Source organism: Podarcis gaigeae (assembly GCF_964106915.1).
Source record: "Podarcis gaigeae genome assembly, chromosome: 1".
Taxonomy (NCBI): domain Eukaryota; kingdom Metazoa; phylum Chordata; class Lepidosauria; order Squamata; family Lacertidae; genus Podarcis; species Podarcis gaigeae.
In genome coordinates this window covers 19,085,938-19,108,151 of record NC_139678.1, presented here as the reverse complement: position 1 = coordinate 19,108,151, position 22,214 = coordinate 19,085,938, and the positions used below count along the sequence as shown (strand labels likewise).

The 22,214-nt window shown below is 45.2% G+C and overlaps 2 long non-coding RNA genes across 2 annotated transcripts in view; one reads left to right on the top strand and one right to left on the bottom strand.

Annotated features, from left to right (window-relative positions):
• The window catches only part of LOC310845104, a 45,367-nt gene extending 29,545 nt beyond the window's left edge, over positions 1–15,822 (top strand). Inside the window, exons 2-3 of the long non-coding RNA XR_014564459.1 lie at positions 12,507–13,096; positions 15,738–15,822. This is a non-coding gene — a long non-coding RNA (uncharacterized lncRNA). The remainder of the gene's footprint in view (positions 1–12,506; positions 13,097–15,737) is intronic.
• The window catches only part of LOC310844884, a 229,374-nt gene that overhangs the window by 108,487 nt on the left and 98,673 nt on the right, over positions 1–22,214 (bottom strand). The window lies entirely within an intron of this gene.

Below are 22,214 nucleotides of genomic sequence, written 5' to 3'. Positions count from 1 at the left end.
AACCAAAAGGAGTCAAAATAAGAGTCATGAAATATCTTAGCTTCTGTTTCTAGGTTGGGACAAGCTGCTAGGAGTGCAGAAGTGGAGAAGCAACCCTTTGTCTGATGTGGCTTTTAGAGTCAGAGTTCACAATGTAGAAACATTTAAGAACATAAGAAGAGCCTACTGGAAAGGCCATAGCTCAGTGGTAGGGTAGCTGTTTTGCATACAAAAGGTCCCAGGTTCAATCCCCTGCTTCTCCAGGTTGAGCTGGAAGAGACCACCTGTCTGAACCTCTATAGAGCTGTAACCAGTCATTGCAAACAGTGCTGATGTCAAGGAGCTGTCAGATGAGCCCAGGTCATCCATAGGGCAGGAAAGCACAGGAGGCACAGAATGCAACCAGCGTTTTATTAATAGAAAATAATAAGTCAGCAGAGTTACACAGACTCGACTCAATCAGCTCAAAGCATTGCTGAAACTGACCACTGGCCCTGCCCTTCTACCTCTAGCGTCTCCCTCTGAATCCCTCCCAAGCAGACAAATGCTGCATCAAGCTCCTCTGGACCGGTCTAGTCCATTGCTCAGCAACATGCAGGACTCTCCTCATGCAGGGTGTCAGAGGAGGAGGAGCCAGCAAGACTGGGACGTCTCCCTCTGAATCCCTCCCAAGCAGACAAATGCTGCATCAAGTGGGTGGGCCCCTCCTCTGGACCGGTCTAGTCCATTGCTCAGCAACGTGCAGGACTCTCCTCAAGCAGGGTGTCAGAGGAGGAGGATCCAGCAAGACTGGGACTCTCCTGCTGCTGTGTAGCAAGGGCAATCTCTGACTCCTCCCTCTCTGGGTCTGCTCTCACACTGTGGCTCTCAGTCTCAAACCCTGTCCTGGAAGGGCCTCCTTTGCCTGACCCCCCCCCCCCTTGATCACTCAACCCCTCTGCTTCTACACCCTTGTGCAAATTAATTGAAACAGCCAATGTAGTTCGCTGTACAAAACTCACATATACATGTACAAAACTCACATCTACGTACATTAGTAACAGATATGACCTCTGCTATTTTTAAGCAGCATTTGAACATGGTTTGGCATGGAGTCTACTAGTTTTGAGCAATCACTGTTGATTTTCAGATCCCTGTACCACACTTGAATCAGTGCCTGAATGAGCTTCTTCATGGTCGTATAGTTTACAGCATGGAGGCGACTTTTGCATTTAGACCACAAATTCTCAATGGGATTCACGTCTAGGGAATTCCGTGGCCAATCAAGTACCTATATTTGTTGCTCTGTCATGAATTTCTTCATCACTTTCAATGTGTGACAGGGGGCTAGGTCCTGCTGCAATATCCCAGTACTGTCAGGATACCTCTTTTCCAGCTCTGGAATAACCCTCTTTCGTAGAACCTCAATATATTGTGGCGAGCGCATCATTCCTTCTATTGGCTGCAGGCTTCCGACACCATAATGATCAATTGACTTTCCATGTTTGTTTTGAGTACAGGCTTACGAGTAAGATAGAAAACATGCCTTGTTTCAACTAATTTGCACAAGAGTGTAGCATCTCCCAGCTTGTCTCTTCCCCAGATTGCTCCTCAGTGTGTCAAATCCACAATCTGGGGGCTAAGTTGTCGTCTTCTGTGTCCTCCCTGGGGAGGGGGGCTCTTAGGCGAGTGGCTCCCCCCACTCTTCCTCATCCAGCCAGTCCATGACCCTGATCTATATGGTCCAATGACCTGAGTGTGGACCCCCAACATGTATCTGGAGATTTCATGGAGCCTTCGTGACTAATAGATAAATCCTCCTCCGTGGATCTGTCTAATTCTCCTTTAAATCCATCTAAGTTTCTGGCCATTACCACGTTTTGAGGTGATTATGGAATCTGGATCTTGTCCAGTGGGTAAAAAGGTAAAGTTAAAGGGACCCCTGACCATTAGGTCCAGTTGTAACTGACTCTGGGGTTGCGGCGCTCATCTCGCTCCATTGGCCGAGGGAGCCGGCGTACAGCTTCCAGGTCATGTGGCCAGCATGACTAAGCCGCTTCTGGCTAACTAGAGCAGTACACAGAAACTCAGTTTACCTTCCTGCCGGAGTGGTACCTATTTATCTACTTGCACTTTGACATGCTTTCGAACTGCTAGGTTGGCAGGAGCAGAGACCAAGCAATGGGAGCTAACCCTGTCGCAGGGATTCGAACCACCAACCTTCTGATCGTCAAGTCCTAGGCTCTGTGGATTAACCCACAGCACAAATACTGCTTTATCACGTTTGTTGTTTCTTCTAGCAGCTGGATTATATAAGATAATAATAATTTTAAGAGCCTGGGTTATGAATGATACTTTATAGCAGGAAGCCGTATGGAGGCTCCTTGGTGCCTCCCACTCTCCAGGAGCTTTGAATTCTGAGTATCATTCCAAAGGGAATTTCCCACAATTAAAGTCAAGTCCTGGCCAGTCTAAGGTGGTGCCGGTCAGAGCTAGTAGTGCTGTGTGTGTCTTTTGCAAACGTGTGTCACAATGGTAATTGGAGATTGGAACGGCACAGCTATTGCAGCCAGCCGTTTGCGGGGGCTTTTGGCTGAGCGAAACTACCCAGATCGGAGACAGGGCTGCTCGCCGTTGATTGCAGTCCTATATGCACTCACATGGGAGCAAATCCCAGTGAACTCAGTGAAGCTGACATCTGAGTAGACATGCACAAGACTGTGCTGTAAGGGTTCGTGCACACTTCCCTTGGTTTCATCCATTTGTCTTGGGATTTCTAGCTTTTTGTCCCACCACTTTCCCCAGGGGAAACCTGTGGTTTACTGCTGAATCAGGACAAACATCAACCTGCAGAAAACCTGAATGGCGTTTGTTCTGATTCAGTGGTAAACAGCAGGTTTTCCCGGGAAAAGTGGCATGATGAAGGAAGAACCTATTGGATCCAAGCCTAGAAATCATAAACAGGAGCATGGATCAGCCCTAAATCTCATTGAACTCAATGGGACTTACTTCTGAGCAGACATATGTAGCCTTGTGCTGCAGTTGTTGATAGAAAAGAGGCAGATAAATATGAAATAATGGCAAATTGTGAATGCATATGGAGGAGTAAGGCAAGCAGTCCTAATTTCAGAGTTCAGTGTGTGGAGGAAAATATTTCAGGGTGGCAGGGGGATGACTTGCAAACAGGTTTAAAGCCTGTTGTTCAATATATTAAAGATCAAAATGCAAAAGAACATGTTGTATGCTAAGAGCATCTGTTATGGTTATATTTTTTAAAGCATCTCACAATTAATTAGGCAACATCACTCAAAAGAATCCCTTTTTGGGAGCAAAAGGATTTGTGCCTTTAACATGCATACCTAGTACATAGGCTCCTGTAACTGCTTATAGTCAATAGTTACAAGTGTAAAGAATAAGTAAGTTGGTTCAGAAAACAGGAATAGGATGCAATTTTACGTTTTGGTATTGAGTACAATGGGGGAGAATTTTCACAGTGTGTTTGTGTGTTTCAGAAAAATCCCAGCCAGATTAAAAGGCCACTCCTTCATTTAGTAAATATTACATTGCCAAAGTGCAGTACATATTGAGAACATTGGTGGTGGTTATTTTCTGTGTTTCATCATAACCACAGAGGGATACACACGTTATACATTTAATGCATATTTTTCAGTGCACATTTATTTTTCTTATTCTTTTTTTCATAAAATTTATACACTACTTGATTGCTTTTTAAAAAACCCAAAAAACTCAAAATGATTTACCAAAAGATAAAGCAAGAAAAGTGAGAAAAATTCACAGCCATACTTTAAAACATACCGAAGCATTTGGGAGGCTTGTCTAAACAGGAATATTTTTAGCAGGCGCTGAAAAGAGTGCAGTGAAGGAGCCTTGCCTGATATCAATAGGCAGGGAGTTCCAAAGCACAGGTGCTGCCACACTAAACAATCAAGTTCTTACAAATGCAAATGGGTATTATATGATGCCTGTAGCCGTGTCAGTTCCACCAACTGAAGCAGTCAAGTGGGGTAAGGTGATCTTGTAGGTAAACTGGTTCCAAATTCTTAAGGGCTTTATATGCCCTTAGTAACACCTTGAACTTGGCCCAATAGCAAATCGGTAACCAGTGTGGATCTCTGAGCGCAGGTGTTACATGCAGGCAAGGCCTCGCTCCTGCCATCAATCGTGCTGCGGCATTCTGCACTAACTGCAGCTTCCAGAACATGTGCAAGGGAACCCACATTGCAAGAGTCCTGTCTTGAAGGAATCAGTGCATGAACTACTGTGGAAAGGCTTCCCTGGTCCAGGAAAGGCTGCACCTGTCAAACTAGCTGCAGTTGGTAAAAGGCAGTTCTAGCCACTGAGGCTACTTGAGCCTGCAGGGACAGAGCTGGATGTGGAAGTACTTTCGCACGGTGAACCTGCTCCTTCAGGGAGAGGGCAACGCCATCCAGGCTGGGCAAGTAGCCCCATGATGCCTTGCCAAGGTTCAAGCTCAGCTTGTTTTCCTCCATTCATTTCACCACTGCATCCAGGCAATGGCATCTCACCCCAAAACTCCTAATGACTTCTTGTAGGTATTCAATAGTACCAGAGAGAAGATGATCCCCTGCGACCCACTATAATGTAGCTGCCAGAGGACCAAAGGGCACTTTCCCAATTCTTACTCTCAGGAAAGTATGATTGGAACCATTGTCATACAGTGCCCCCTATTCCCACCTTTTTTCTGCGGGAGAGGAATCACGCAGGATCACAGAAACCCTAATAATAATAATAATAATAATAATAATAATAATAATAATAATGTATTTATTTATATGCCGCCCATCTGGCTTGGTTTCCCCAGCCACTCTGGGTGGCTCCCAACAGAATGTTAAAAATGCGATAAAACATCAGACATTAAAAACTTCCCTAAACTGGGCTGCCTTCAGATGTCTTCTAAAAGTGAGATAGTTGTTTATCTCCCTGACACCTGATGGGAGGGCGCCACCACCGAGAAGGCCCTCTGCCTGTTTCCCTGTATCCTCACTTCTTGCAGGGAGGGAACCGCCAGAAGGCCCTCGGCGCTGGACCTCGGTCTCTGGGCTGAATAATGGGGGTGGAGACACTCCTTCAGGTATACTGAGCCAAGGCCATTTAGGGCTTTAAAGGTCAGCACCAACACTTTGAATTGTGCTCAGAAATGTAAATGGCCACCATTCTTTCGCGATACAAAACGGGAAGGTGGCACCCGGGAAGATGGCATCCTGCATTTTGGCTTCGGTATGTTGGGGGCTATGCCCATGCGCCTTTCATGGACTGAGTTTAAGAATATCTGAAGTTGTGAGAAAAAAGTCTAAGGAAAGAGTTAAGACTATTTCTGTGTACCAAAGGATCCTGTCTCAGCCTAGTCCTCCCTCCACAGAGGAGTTTTAAATTGACTCCTTCTCCTTCCTCATTTCCATGTTTAACAAACGGACTGTTTCGTCGACCTTGTTTGCATGCCGCTTCCGTTCCTCTCAATGAAAGAATAAACTCCGCATGCCTAAGTATTAAGGAGAGGACAGACTCTCAAGGTAAAATCTGTCTGGCCATATATTGTTCCGCGGAGTTCATGGGCGGATGTGCGAGGGATCATGCATGATGGAAGAGCTCGTAATAGGCTGGTTGACTTTGTATGAGGACGTTGGCCCTAACACGATGCTAATAGAAGCATCTCATAATAAAATCCTAATTGTGTGAGTGATATGGAGGCACCCGCTCTATCTACCATCTCCCTGCTTCCAAGCCGCTGTGATGCTCTCTCATAGGAACAATATAGGAGTGACCATATCAGATGACCCCTGCTACATGTTACCGGTACTCATAAATCCTAATCTGGCAAATTCAATCTCTCTTGGCACAAGAAGGACATTTTAAATCTAGATGCTTCAATCCTGGTTCTCGGCGAGAAAAGTATTAAAGCAGCGCTGATACAGCTATCAGATCAAATACATTTTCCATGATTCTGCCTGGGATGGATTAAAATGTAGGTCCTTGTGATCAAAGGGCAGGGAATGAAAGCAATACACTTGTCTGTGTCCTCTTCTTCTTCTTGCATTGACTCAACAGACTTGCTGCCTCTCTCTCCCCCCCCCACCTCCCCTTCTCAACAGAGTGCAGGAATCTTAACACTCCATTTGGGGCTGCAGGTGATGTTTCCTAAACTACCTGTATTATGTAAATGACCTGCTAAAACAACTGAAGCGTCTGATCATTTTCAGGCTGAAAATGGAACAATCAAAACTATAGAAGCTGAGAAGCAGAGCAGTTCCCTGCAATTATCTGTTTTGAAGCAATGCATTGATTTGACGTTCTTAAGAAGCCACAGATGTCTGATTTCATAATATAATTTGTAGAAGTTAATAAAGAGGCGAGTTAAACAGTTGCCGACACACATCACGTTTACATGTGTTCAAAAGAACTTTCTTTAAAAAAGAAGAAAAAACACTTTCCAAATCTTACCCAACAGATTTGCGGTGTCATTATTCTTATTATCTGAAAGCCTATCCATTTTCACGGAGGGCGGTTGATGCTGAGGGACAGAAAGTTCTTGTCCTTTCACCAACTCTAGTGCCTTGCTTTCTCCCTGCTCCCTGCCAATCTATCACTAAATGAGGCCATCGCCACATGAAGAGAAAAGGCCAGGGCCAGATTTGTTCTTCCAGACTTGGCGCACCCTTCTTGCACATGATTTGCAGTTCTTGCACTTTCCTCCAGAGGGAGCCCCTGGCAGCCATCCCAGCCTCTGTCTGCTACGCTCTATGCTAGATTTTGTTTCTTACCTGCATGATTTTAACAGAAAATTTGAAAATTTTAACAGAAATTTGGGAAATGTTTGTGTTGCTCATCTGAATGTTCAAAGCACTTTACAGGGAAGTGAGAGACAGGTGAAAAATACGAGGGAACGGGGGGGGGGGGTCACAGAGATGAATGTGCCAACCACATCCCATCACTATTCTTGCCACTGTCCATGGGTGGTTGTTGTTGTTTAGCCGTTTAGTTGTGTCTGACTCTTCATGACCCCATGGACCAGAGCATGCCAGGCATTCCTGTCTTCCACTGCTTCCCGCAGCTTGGTCAAACTCATATTCGTAGCTTCAAGAACACTGTCCAACCATCTCATCCTCTGTCGTCCCCTTCTCCTTGTGCCCTCCATCTTTCCCAACATCAGGGTCTTTTCCAGAGAGTCTTCTCTTCTCATCAGGTGGCCAAAGTATTGGAGCCTTGGCTTCACAATCTGTCCTTCCAGTGAGCACTCAGGGCTGATTTCCTTAAGAATGGAGAGGTTTGATCTTCTTGCAGTCCATGGGACTCTCAAGATTCTCCTCCAGCACCATAATTCAAAAGCATCAATTCTTCAGTGATCAGCCTTCTTTATGGTCCAGCTCTCACTTCCATACATCACTAAGGGAGAATTTAGTACTCATTAATGTTAGAATCTTGATTTGCCACAGTTCTAAAATGGACACGGATTCTCTAGGAGAATCTTTGGCCCACAGGGGGACCAGATTTGGAGCCAGCTTGCGGGGTGGTCACTGCCATGACCATGGGAGGGATCCATTTTCCCTGGAATCTTGTGGGGCTTCCTTCTGTTGCATGGCCCAGTGAGCTTCTGGGGAGAAGTGGGAAGGCAGGCCCTTTAAAAGGGCTGTACAGCCCCAGACTCGGTCTCTCTTGCCTTGTGGCTGGATTTCCCAGCCCTCTCTCTAGAGACTTCCACTGATGGAGCTGGTGGCCACTGGTTTACAGGGCTGGGAAGGAATTTTGCTCTTGACCACACCTGGTCTTTGAGTGGGAGGTTTTTGCCTTTTTCTCAGCGGTTAGCTGGTGACTGTGAGGGGTATCCTAAAGAGCTATTTGTCACAGCTTGGAAGCAAATGACATTGGGTGGGATCTGAGCATAATGGGGACCCTCTTAAAGGGTCTTGAGGAGGTGCAACAGCTCCTGGCCCAGGTCAGGGTCCAGCTCCACTCAACTCAAGTCACTGGTGGGATTCCAGTTGCAAGGTGTGTTGGGCCTCATATGCTTCTCAACTCCCATAACATTCCCCAATAGGTGTGCTGGGATGGTATATCAGGCTTCAGATCAGAAGTTTTATGGGATAACCGACCCTGACCCAATGCCATGCGAATGGCCAACGATTTTGGGAGTTGCAGTTCAGCAACATCTGTTTCCCCACTCCTTCTACACAGTGTTTTTTTCTGAGGGTACTTAAAGGTACCCAATAAAGCACCTCTTTTTTTCAAATGTTAAAAGTGTGTAACAACTTCATGGTGAGTACTGACACCTTTTTTTCTTTTTTTAAAAAAGCACTGATTATCATCACCATCATCATTCTAGAATTTCAAAGCTTTGTTTTGTGTGATAAACTTTGTACTTTAGTCAAGAAAGAAAGGTATCCATTTATCAATTTGCCCTATAAAAACTGAGCAAAAAATGTGTTTCTTTCTCCACCCCCCCACCCTGCTTGCGAAATGTTGGCAAGTCAGAGAGTTTCCATGAATGCATTTGATACTTCAGAATTAGTCATCTCAGACTTTTCATTAGGATATCTTCATCTACATTACTGAGACCAGTCTCTATGGCACCATTTCCTAATTATTTGGCTTTCCCCTGGAGGTGTTTAGCATAAGGAAAGGCTTCTCTTGCTACATCTTCTGTCACATGACTGTTCATCACTCCCCACAGTGATATGAATAAATGGCACTCAGCTGGCCTTCGGACATGGCACTGAGATAAAAACCTCACTTGCTGATCTTCTTTTAAGTTTTTTTTTTTTTTTAAGCATACACACAGACAGTGTTTGTGTTTAAAGAACAGGATTGGCAAAATTGTCACCATTCTTTGACACTACTGCCCATGTTATGTTAACAAGAAAATGGGTGCTCCCATAGTGTCGCTCTTATGCAGGAAGGATTTAAGTGTATGCCAGAAATTTAGGTTAGATTAAAGTGCTTTGGTGCCCTGCTGCAACCAGGGTGTTGTTGTTTTTTAGTTGGAACTTGCTGGAACTCAGTTTCGGCACCTCTTGGGGGGGGGCATGATTGCCATTAAAATAGAACAAGGGAGGCGTTCATGGTAAGATCCAGTACCTCTTTTTCTAGAAAAATAGCACTGGCTGCAACAATCCACTTTGAAATTAAGAAACTAGGATAGAGATGAGAAGATGCACTGTAAAATGTGGGATGAATGAATGATTTAACATGAAGGTGTACAGTGGTACCTAGTTTCCGAACTGCTTAGCTGACAAACAAATCAGCTCCCAAACACCGCAAACCCAGAAGTAAGTGTTCCAGTTTGTGAACGTTTTTCGGAAGCCAAACATCCATTTCGGCTGTTGGCATTGTTTCCGGGGCCAGCCAATCAGAAGCTGCGTCTTGGTTTTCGAACGTTTTGGAAGTCGAACGGACTTCCAGAATGGATTGAGTTTGAGAACCAAGGTACCACTGTATAAACACTCCGGAACCAGATCAGGATGGGGTGCATGCCTGCCCACCCTTTGAGCCTTCAAGTGTTCAGGTGAATGAGTGAACACACCCAAAGGTTGAGAGACCCTTATGAGCATGGTTGGAAGGTGCTGTGTGCACATGCTATGTCACCATGTCAGTGGGTTCTCTGGATCGCAAACCATCAACAGTGTGAATCTTTGCAATTTTCTGCCATGCTGGATGTTCTCCTTAGAGTCACGCATAAGGAAGTTTTGGCCCTCCATGTGCTGTTTCACTCCAATTATCAATCCCTGTTCCCCGGGAACTCTGGAAATCATAGCTCTGTGAGGGAAATCTTGAGGTAACTCCTTCCACGGGGCTTTACCAGATCTATTATTGATCATGGCTACAAGGAAATTTCAGGTTCAGAGGTGTACTGTTCTCCCCCTCCCCATTTCCTCCACACAACAACCATGTGAGGTACCTTAGGCTGAGAGACTGTGACTGGCCCAAGGTCACCCAATGAACTTCATGGCTGAGCAGGGATTTGAACCCAGGTCTCCCAGGTCCTAGTCCAACATCTCACCACTGCTGGTTCACAGCATGGAATTATTGCCACTATCAAAGTAGGCATTTTAAAAAGCTTCTGACAAAGTAATGAGACTACCAAAGTCTCACCAGTGTTTACGTGGAACCTTCAGGTTCAGAGGCAGGAAACATGACAATCATAGAATTCTGGAAATGGAAGGGAACTTGGATGTCATTTATTCCCCACCTTTCTTCATTGTAAGATGTGTAGTGCAGGATTCAGCTATGGCATTCCTGACTAGATACCCCCCCCCCCAATCCAATTCCCAGAATATATTAACAATCAATCCAGCCTTCCCAAGGAACTCTGGAAATCAAAGCTCTGTGAGGAGAATAGGGGTTTCCTAACAACTCTCAGCATCCTTAGCAAACTACAGTTCCCATGATTCTTTGTGCGGCGGGGTAGCCATGATTGCTGAAGCGGTACAAGAGTCCTGTAAATGTGGCCTGAGTGACATTCGTTTACTGTCTGGGGACAGTGGACTCATGCCTCTATACACCGAGTACATAATATATCACAAAACAGGGAGTGTACATCACTTGCTTGTTGACAGGAAAACAGCGGCCGTGTGTATTTCCTTAAGGGGCTGCCTTTCCCAAAGGATAAGCTGAGTGTTGGCATCTGGCAAGTTGCAGCTTTGTCCTAGATAAAATAAATACGTTTAGCTTTTTTCACTGAAGCAGCTGCCCAAAGTGTTGTGAAACCAGTCAGGGAGTGAGTGACGGGTGTGGCTTTTGGAGGCTGGAGAGGGCATCTTAATTCTGAGGTAATCTTCCTCAGGGTTACTTTGCTAACGCAACGTGATTGAAGTTGGTGGTGACGACGATCTGCGGGTACTAAAGTGTGCCTCCCACACATGGGAAGCTGGCAGTGGACACAAGTTCAGAACAGTCCGAATTTTTCCGAGCTGATTCAGAAGACACGTCTCCCTCTGCCCCATCCCCACCCTGACTCTCCCTGTTTCACGCAGAGCTGTAGACAATCTGGAATAGATTTTGGCTGTGTACACGCTACCCTTTACTTCGGCTCCTGTGTGGTGTTTGGCGCTATGTACAGATGGCATTAGCCACATGTGGCTGCACACGCACTACACCTTTGAAGTGCATTTCTCCCCCTCAGTGTGTACATAACCTAAGACAGTGGTTTTCAACCAGTGTGCTGTGGCACCCTGGGGTGCCTTGAATGATGGTCGGGGTGCCACGGGCAACACTGGCCTGTGCCCCTCTTTCCCTCCCTCCCTCCCTCCTCTGATGCCCTCTCACATCTCTGCCTCCCAAACGCTTGCACAGCTGTTTGTTGAAGCCCTGGCTACAAGCTCCGCAGGTGAATGGTGCCTCTAGGGCAGGCCAGTGGGTGCTTCCTAGGTCCCTGTGGGGCAGTGTGAGAAGTCACTTCTCTTTGGGGCAGAGGGGGCAGCTCAGAGACCAGGGGCAGCACTTGTGGCTGCCCAGAGGAGTCCCAAGGAGAGGGGAGAAGAGAGGAGGCTGAGGGAACAGTTGACAAGGGAGTGTGTTTGAAAAGGGATGAGGGGCTGCTGGCTCTGCAGGCAAGGAGTGACGTAACTGGGCTCCTCAGCCCCACAGGGGTGCCACAGAAAGAATGTAGTTGCTCAAAGGAGCTGAGGACTCAAAATGGTTGAAAACCTGTGGCCTAAGAGATTGAATGTGGGGTGGGTGGGGAATGTGGGGCACAGATAGAGAGAGATAGATAGATAGAGAGAGAGAGAGAGAGAGAGAGAGAGAGACTAGAGAGAGAGAGAGAGAGAGAGAGAGAGAGAGAGAGAGAGTCTTTAAATACGAAATAATTAGTGCGCACACCTTACTGAAACTCCTTGGGTTCTTTATTTTTGGCATTGCAATTTTTAAGTTCAAGTTTTAAACTGTTTTGAATATTGTATTTGAAATTGTTGTGTCCCACCCAATGACCTTAGGGTGAAAGACAGGTAGATGGAACTCACCAGAACTGAGTTCTGGCACCTCTCAGGTGGATACCATCTCCATTATAAGAGAACAAGGGAGGCATTCATGGTGAGTTCCGGTACCTCTTTTTCTAGAAAAATAGCACGATCTATCATCAGGTGGCAAATCTGTGTTGTATCCAGCACTGCCTTTCTATTGGCGCAATAGACTTCCACTTGTGTACTGGAACTCACCCCTGCTCTCCTCTGCAGCCCCCCACCCTCACATCACGTCAAAATCTACTCCTGAGGGTTGGAGGGTCCATCGCAGCAGATTTTAGAGGCATGTGGGAAAAGGAGAGGAAGGGCAAGTCCTGGTGTGCTTGTGAAAGGCCGCTCTTCTCGTGCTGAATACAACCCTTCGTCTTTTTCCCTCCAAACCCTCACAATTAACTGAGAGAGGACTGGCGAAGGGGGTATACAGATACTGTTTCAGCTTCACAAATGTACGTTTTATGAAAAAGCAAAGTGAAACCATCTCCCGTGCCCTCAGAAAGAAGTGGCTTGGAAAAGTATCTCTTTTTCTTTCCCCTTTCTTTTCATGTTTCCATCGAGCACCACTGGCAAGTCAGGCCATCTTGGACAGCGGTAATTTTCAGTCAGAGGATTGCCTTGAAAGCCGGAAAAGCCACAGAGTTAATAGGAACCAGGCGGAGAAAGTGAAGGCTAGACCAAGGAATCCATAGGCAGAACCTTCCAGAAAAAAAAAAAAAGAAAAAGGCTTGGCTGTGGGAGGTCTGGCTGAGTCACGCATGGCCACAGATTGGCCTGGCACCTTCAGAGCAGAGGATCAGATCAAGAACTTGGCATATGGATCGCAGCCTGAGTTTTCGAACTCCTCACACGCTTTTGTAGATTTTCATCTATGCTGGTACTTTCTGCCAATAGAGTCTGACTCTGCTAAGGAGATATATATATATATCAGTCCCTCCATGTGGAAGTCCCTCATAAATATCATGGGAATTAATTTGTGCATGTCCCTGTTCCTTGCCAAGGCACAGCTATGCATGATGCATCTTTATGCTTCCCGAGTCTATATAGTGTGTAAATCAGTCACTGTGGACTGATACGAGCAACCCATTGGGGAGTGCTACTAGAAGGAATAGCGAAGGAAGACATGCTTTGAAATGAGGGGAAGGTCCCAGGTACGACTGCATTAACTTAACAAACACAGGCCTGGAGATAATGCTAGCAGCGAGGCAGACCGAGGATGGGAAGAAGCAGGTACAGGGGAGAAGGTTTCCGTATTTGCTGCCTGGCGTGAGGGAGCTGTTGACAGATATCCCGAATTAAGCGCTGCCGATAGAACGGGGGAGAGAGTCAAAGAAAGAAAAACATGCCCGGAAAGTTGCTGTAATTTATTAGCGCATTGAAGAAGCCCTTCACATTTAATCAGTCGCAGCTGTGTCACATTTGATCTATTCTTAGAAATGGATCTCATTAGGGATTATATTCCCCCCACCAGCACCTCCTTCCTTCACACAGGGCTAAGCAATGAGGGAGTAGCGTACAGGGTTTCTGGACCCCACACGCAATTGCTTTTGGATCACAGCCCATATGGATCGTGCTCCATGCCGCTGAGGGTTAGGGGACGCAACTTGTGGGCCTAGAGTCTAGTTTCATCGGGATGGCAAGGAGGGGAGAAGTGGCAGAAAAGGGGTTGTGGAAGAGACAAGGGGTAGTGGTGGAAAGAGAGAGAGGGAAGGGGTAGAACCACTCATCCTTGGCTCTGCTCCTTGCCTATTTCCGTCTCTTGCCCTACCCACTGCTAGCAAGTGGACAACCTCCATTTCCTCATTTCCCATGAGGAAATGTGGTCCTCTCTCGAGGAAAGATGGCCCACCTCTAATCTAAACACAGTCCAGGGCTGTGTACACACCATACATTTGAAGCATATATCCTCTTCGGGGGGAAAAGCATGGGATTTGTCATTTACTGCAGCTATAACAAAGGCAACATTTTTTCATCTCCGCCAAGCTAAGCAGTTGGCTCCTTACCTCACTCGCCCTGACCTAGTCACTGTGATCTACGAGACGATCACCTCCAGGTGTAACTCACTCTACGTGGGGCTGCCCTTGAGACTGACCCAGAAACTCCAGCTGGTCTAGAATGCTGCGGCGAGACTCCTTATGGGGTCCTCACCATGTGACCACATTTACCCAGGTCTATACTAGCTGCACTGGCTCCCGGTGGAGTACAGGATCAGATTTAAGGTGCTGGTTTTAACATTTAAAGCCCTATACGGCCTAGGACTCTCGTACCTACAGGACTGCCTCTCCTGGTATGTCCCGTGTAGGACCTTACGGACTTCAAATAAAAACATCATGGAGATCCCAGGGAGCTTAGGCTGGCCTTGACCAGAGCCATGGCTTTTTTGGACATGGCCCCGATCTGGTGGAACGCTCTGTCACAAGAGACTAGGGCCCTGCGGAACTTGATATCTTTCTGCAGGGCCTGCAAGACGGAGCTGTTATGCCAGGCCTTTGGCCAAGGCACAGTCTGACCCCCTTTCTCCTTCTGTAATCCTCACAGAACTCTAGCCCAATGGTTGCCATTAATTTGATTCTGAATTGATTTTAGAATGTATTTTAATTAATTGTGTGATTTTATGTACACTGTGCTATTTTTACTTGTTGTTAGCTGCTCTGAGCCCGGCTTTGGCTGGGGAGGATGGGATACAAATAAATAACTACTACTACTACTACTACTACTACTACTATTACTACTACTGCCAGCACCCTATAGTTCCCAAGATTTTCTTGGGTGGAGGGAGAAATGTGTTTTACATGTATAGTGTGTATGCAGTCAAGGTCTGAAATGGATTTGGAAATTTGGGCTGCAAATGAGTCCCTTCAGGCATCTCTTCTTCACATTGTTTCTCAAAAGCAAGTAGGGAAAGCAGAGAGGACTTCATGTACCATTTGAAGTTTCCCATAGGATCTCAGGCCCTGATGCATCCAGGACAGCTGGGTGGTCTACTACTACTACTACTACTACTACTACTACTACTACTACTACTACTAATGCAGTCTGCTATGTAGACTACCCAACCCATCCAGGTCTGATTACCCATCCCCACCAGACCTGATCTTGCATCCGAGAGACCAACATAGTCTGAATGATGTACCTTGTGGGTTTTATACATGCCTCAATGAGTGCATCTAAACTCAAATACGCAGTGAGTGGATCTAGTCCTTATTCACAGCCTCATTCTTCTTCAGTGGCCGGCAATGTAGAACAAACATGTCCTATGAGTCCCTCACCTGTTGCCCTTCAATTGGATAGAAGATGACCTCACCAATCTACTCAGAGCTGTCATGAGAAGGAGAAAGTCTCGGGAACGTGGACTCAGCACTAGCTACACCTTTCTTACCATCTCCCTTGCTAGAGCAGTAGCATATTCCTGTGCTCTGCCCTACTCTGGCTCACCATTTGGCGTTGTTCCTTAGAACCACTTCACTTAGATCTCTTTACTTAGCAGCGGCTGGATTAAGTATGCAGTGACATGGAGAACGAGTGCTGTTTTGAGGGTGCGGGGGTGAAGCCAGTGAATGCTAAACTAAACCATTTAATCATGCTTGCCATATGGAATAGAGGGTTTATGCTTACATAGGTTGAGAATAAAACAAACAAAGGGTACCTGCAGATGTTTTCAATTAACACATAATAGATAAGACCAAGCACAGGAGTCTTTCTTCCCTCCCTCCCTCCCTCCCTCCCTCCCTCCCTCCCTCCCTCCCTCCTTCCCTCCTTCCTTCCTTCCTTTTCTTTTTTCTTTCTACACAGTTTCACTTCTTGAGAAACGCAACAGGAGCAAGACAGGAAGCCGGAAGGTTGACCATCTCCTCTCTGCCATACTTTAAGAAGAAGAAACAAAAAAAAATTCCTTCCAGTAGCACCTTAAAGACCAACTAAGTCAGTTCTTGGTATGAGCTTTCATGTGCATGCACACTTCTTCAGATACACTGAAACAGAAGTTTCCAGACCCTTCTATATAGTGAGAAGGTGGGGAGGGGTATTACTCAGAAGGGTGGTGGGAATGGGTGATTGGCAGATAGCTGTGATGAGCCTGTTGACGACTCTTAACGACATCAGGAATCACAAGACAGAGAAACCAGTAGGAGAACACTTCAATCTCCCAGGACATTCTATACAAGATCTCAAAGTAGCTGTTTTACTACAAAGGAATTTCAGAAATAGACTGGAAAGAGAAGCTGCTGAATTGCAACTTATCACCAAACTTAAAACCATGGAGAGACCTGGTCTGAACAAAGACATTGGATTCTTATCTCATTATACATGACAAAGCCACTTTTCACCTTCTCACCCCTTGCTTTTTCCTGTAAGACCTATTGCAGTCGTTAAGAGTCGTCAACAGGCTCATCACAGCTATCTGCCAATCACCCATTCCCACCACCCTTCTGAGTAATACCCCTCCCCACCTTCTCACTATATAGAAGGGTCTGGAAACTTCTGTTTCAGTGTATCTGAAGAAGTGTGCATGCACACGAAAGCTCATACCAAGAACTAACTTAGTTGGTCTTTAAGGTGCTACTGGAAGGATTTTTTTTTTGTTTTGACTATGGCAGACCAACACGCCTACCTATCTGTTTAAGAAGAAGACCAGCAATAAAAGGAACATTCTAGGTAATCTTTCGCTTTGGCAACTGATGGATTCCCCCCCCCGCCCCCCTCCACCAAGTGCATTTGGGAAACCCAAATTTGCAAGTCTGCAGAAACTAAAGTTATTCAATTGTTTGTTTTTGATGCTTGTTTCGTAACCAGAAAGGCTTTCCCCAAAAGAATGCTGTGGTTTCATTTAAGGACAAACTAACAAGGCTTTCTGCCAAACGTCTGAAAAGTGATGTGATCTAGAGGGTAGAAGCCGTGAGCAGGGGAGGTCCAACAGCTGCCTCTCTGTGTGCTTGCCTTCCCCAAATGCCCTTTTTTAGTTTGCGTTCCCAGAGACAACTTTGCTATGGCTGCATAGGGGGCATCCAAGAGGGCAAGTGTCCATGCAAGGAGCTTGCCCCCCATTTCTGAACTGCTGTCATTAACATGTGCTTGCCCATCTAGAAATATAATTTGCCCCTTCTGTACTTCCCCAATTGTTCTTTTTCCTGGTGCTGCCATTGTATGGCTGGAGGGGAAGTATGGGGCACAAATTTGGTTAATTTTGCATTTTAATGGAAATGCAGTTCAGGCGTGCCAGTCCAAAACATGAAACTAAATGTAGCTAATCTGTAAGAAATGCATATGTCTCCCAATTTTGCACCACAGTTCCGCAACCCAAAAAATGCATTGTTTTAAAAATAATATGTGATCCATATAATAGGAGAAATGCACACTAACAGGGCTAATGGTTTTAGGGCTTTTAAATAATAATAATAATAAAGGCATAGTGATACAGAAATAAACATAAGATTGGAAAAATAAGAAACTAAGAGAAACCAAAACCGACACATCTATCCCTAGATGGCAACAGGAGAAAAACAGGGGACAGGTAAAGAGTTAAGCATCAGAGTTAATGGTCTTCATTATTTTCCCTTCCCACTGTCAGTCTTAGATGTTCTGCAAGATTCTCCTTCCTGACAAGCACAGGACGATTGAAAAAAGATTGGCAATGCTCCACCAGAAGAGCACGAGACTCTTAATCCCAGGGTCATGGGCCTGAGCCCCACATTGGGCAAAAAAATTCCTGCATTGCAGGGGGTTAGACTAGATGACCCTCATCATCCCTTCCAACTCTACTATTCTATTATTCTATAATTCTCATCATCGGTGTTTCTTCTGGGTCTGAGGGCGCTTCCACAGTGTTGTTGTTTTGGGGTGAGACTGAGTCACATATCAGCAAACTCAGCTTGCACAATTAAAGGGCCACAATACTGTTTCGTTTAGGAATTTTGTTGTTTAGTTGTGTCTGACTCTTCATGACCCCATGGACCAAAGCACACCAGGCACTCCTGTCTTCCACTGCCTCCCGCAGTTTGGTCAAACTCATGTTAGTAGCTTCAAGAACACTGTCCAGCCATCTCATCCTCTGTTGTCCCTTTCTCCTTGTGCCCTCAATCTTTCCCAGCATCAGGGTCTTTTCCAGGGAGTCTTCTCTTCTCATGAGGTGGTCCAAGTATTAGAGCCTCAGCTTCAGGATCTGTCCTTCCAGTGAGCACTCAGGGCTGATTTCCTTCAGAATGGATCGGTTTGATCTTCTTGCAGTCCGTGGGACTCTCAAGAGTCTCCTCCAGCACAATAATTCAAAAGCATTGATTCTTCGGTGATCAGCCTTCTTTATGGTCCAGCTCTCACTTCCATACATCACTACTGGGAAAACCAGGGAAAACAATATGTAAAGGATGGATACGATAAGGCACTCAAAAGCTCATGTCAGGTTAATCTGGAGGGGGGAAATCATCACAAGTTGGATAACATTTCTGAGCCAGTCCAAAGGTTCAAAGACATCTTCCCATCTGCACTTCGGCTGTGTTTGCACTCATTGTATTTCCAGTGCTGGGTTTTTAATCCGAGTCCTTACACCCTTCCTAATTCGTCTCTAGCCAAGGTGTGAACATAGAAAATATGTCCCCTCCCTGATCAATTGAGGCTAAGCTGGTGGGAATAGCTGGTGGAAGAGGAGAGAGAGAGCTGTGAAACACCCCAGAAAAACAACTACTTCACTATGCTTAAGACAGTAATGTGAACATGCCCTGAATCTGGAGCACCTTTCTCTGGGGTGATGCTGCTGAATTGAGTTGGGGATGGTTTGATTCAGTTTTTAAGGGCAATACCCAAGGTTAGGAGGAGAGAACCCACCTCCTATTGAACCTCTGCTGGGGGGGGGGCATTTCTTCCTACCCTCAGATTTCCACTTGCACCTTCTTTCTACACATGCCCGTGCATCCTAATGAAATAATTTAGTTCCATTAAAAATATAGGAACTAGAAAAAGCAATGGTCCCTTCACTAGGTGTGGGCTTTTATCTCCCCACCCCAGTTTTAGCCATATAAGCAACATGTTGATCTAACTGCATTTGGGGATTAAGTGTCAGCAATTCTTCTCTGGCTCAGATGTTAATCCAAGGAGGGAAAGAATTTGCGGGTTTACAAAGCTTGCCTCTCCATCCCGCCGCACAAGAGATTTTCAATCCCTCGGACTACTGTGTAAAATAAAGTTTTCCAGAGATACAGTAAGAGTAAAAAAAATAAATAATAATCTTGCTGACAATAAGCAATCCAGCATTAAGCCCCAGTTTGCTCAGATTAGCATGCAAAGGGGGAAGGTTCAGGTGCCTTTCACAATAGCAAAATCCTATTAATGGCACCAGAGAGGCAGGGGGACTTCACCAGATAACTAAATCCATTGATCTCTAATCCTCTGGGCCTTTCTGACTCTGGAAGAGTTGCTTGCGTGGCTTCGGTCCAGGACCAACACACTGCCAAAAAACACTTAGTTCTTCAGCAGCCAACAAAAAGCGCCACTCTGCATGTGGGAGCAGCATAAAAAGCGGAGGGGCGGGGGGGGGTGAGAGAGAAAGAAAATGGTGTTTTGAGTTTAGCCTGACGAACATCAGCACGGAGCACGGGCTGATGCTAAAATGAAATGGCAGACATTTTAACCATACCTTTGAAGCGGGACAGGGGATATGGAGAGGGGACACATGTGTGCGCTAATTAAAAGAGACTTGGGTGGCACGTCAGGCTTCCTCCGCTGTAAGTTTCCTCTCAAGAGTGCCGGTTCAAAACCATCCTGAGGGAAGACATTACTATTCATGTGCATTTCTTGCAGGCTTAAGACATTCAAAAGGATACGCCGTGGAAGGTAGATGCATTTTACCTTCTGTTTAGACGTAAACGCAGCAGTGATGCATATGGATTAGCAATTACGCCGTGCTCCGGTGGCAAAAGAGTTTTAGAAACTATTAGGGGAAATAGTGAGGTATCTGTAGCTATCCTATTAGTCCATATTCGCCATCGCGCTTTAATGCATTGCACTCCTTTCTTCCTGCTTTCCTTTGTAAACATAATGTGGTTTGGAACGTATAGAAAATTTAGGAATATATTAAACAAGTAAGAGTCCTCAAATATTCGTGAATGTGGGTTGTAGTGCTGTTGCTTTAATGGTTATGTAGTTCTTTTCTGCATCCATTCCTCTTTTCCTGTATTACACACTCCAAATTCACCATTACACATACCACTTTCGAGGTGCATTCAGAAGTGGGTAATATTGGGTTGGTTTTCCAGATTGTACTGCTGCTACTTCTGTCTCATTTCCTAATGTTCCTTTCACACTGCGTCACCTGTTGCATTATGGGGTTGCGGCTTTTTTTCCAGGTATACCAGCATGGTACGCTAAATTTCATTCGCACAAGTGGCCGTGGTATGACACAACGCTGAACGTTGTTGGGACTCATCACTTCTTCAGTTCACTCACTAAAACAGTAGGAAAGCAGTATACCACCCCAAATTCCGTCACTTTTCCAGGTATATGGGGCTGTAAACAGATATTTTCTGGAATCACGTAACATGGGAATAAGCACTAAACACATGCTATATTCTGTTAGTTTTCCAGAAATGGCTTTCAAATTGTGCAAAACTCAAATATAAAGTGAAATTAACAGGGAAACGTTGAGGGAATGGGATCATAAGCCATGTGAATGCAGACTTAGACACAGAGAACTTCTTCTTCTTCCTCTTCCTCCTCTTCTTCTTCCTCCTTCTCCTCCTCTTCCTCTTCCTCTTCCAAATACAAGAACCATTAAACACTTATACAGCAGCACATCTAATGGCAATTGTTTTATCCATTGACTCGAGACATAAATTTACACATTCAGCATTCAAACATATTACTTAACGTACCCTCTCCATTGAGAATATCGAGTGGTTGGTATAATAGCCTTGATAGTGTTGCCTTGCACCTTGGTAAGCAGATAGGATTTGAGATGGGCATTGGAGGGCACCGAACCCAAGAAAACGCACAAAAAAACCAATGGTCTCCCTATCATACTGGTGCAAAACAGAAAGGGATTTGCACCATCATTGCCATGAGCACCTTTGATTTAATCCCATGACCATGTCTTAGGCTCTGAAATTTTTCTGTGAAAAAAGGTGGGGTGAAGGATAGAGAGCACCAATGCTGTTGATGCAGGGCAGATTGTTGGCACCAAACCCATTGCTCCTTCCATGGCTGGAGTTGTGACATTGTCCTTGACCCCACTGCTCTCTCCTGGTCATTGGAAGGAGCTGTGTCTGCCTTGTTTGCCTTGGTTTCTAGAGTGGTTTAACCATCAATCCCTCTTCCCAGGGAACTGTGGGAATTTGCAGCTCTGAACAGAGGTCTCCTAATAACTCTCAGCACCCTTTATGAAAATACTGTCCCCAGGACCAGGGAGAAGAGTCAGCGGAAGAAGATTGGAAGAAATTTAAGGACTATCTACAGAAATATTACAAAATTAATGAATGTTAGAATGATGTTGGATAGAAATTAAGTGGTTTTCAACTGTAATGTTTTAAGAGAATACGGAAAAAAAAGGTTTAGAAGTAGATTAAAAAAATATTGATAAGGATTTGCTGAACTAACAACTGAATTGGAATACAAAAAAGGGAGGTACGAGGAGGTCTGGGAAATAAGTTAATGAAAAATAAGTTATTGAAATTTTGTGTGTTTTTAAGTATTTTCTATTTTGTATTTTTTATATTTTTCTTTTTTCTTTCTGATTTTCTTTTTATTGTATTAATATTGAAAACTTTAATAAATATCTTATAAAAAAAGAAAAGAAAATACTGTCCCCAGGACTCTTTGCGGAAGCCATGACTGTTTAAAGTGGTATTACACTGCTTTAAAGGTACAGTCGTACCTCAGAAGTTGAACGGAATCCATTCCAGAAGTCCGTTCGACTTCCAAAACGTTCAGAAACCAAGGCATGGCTTCCGATTGGCTGCAGGAAGCTCCTGCAGGCAATCGGAAGCCGCGTAAGCCACGTCTGACTTTTGGATTCCAAAGAACGTTCGCAAAAACTTACTTCCAGGTTTGCGGCATTCAGGAGCCAAAACGTTCGACTCGCAAGGTGTTCGACTTCTGAGGAACGACTGTATAGTGAAGATGTGGCCCAAGTTCAAAACAGATCAGGTTGCTTCCAGATGCTACAGATACGGATAACAAGGCAAATCTTGTTGTCTCTGCACATCGCTAATACGCAGCAGTTTGATCTGGCATCTTAATCCCAGTTAACTAGTAGGAAAAGAGAAGGAGAAAGATTGATTATAATTA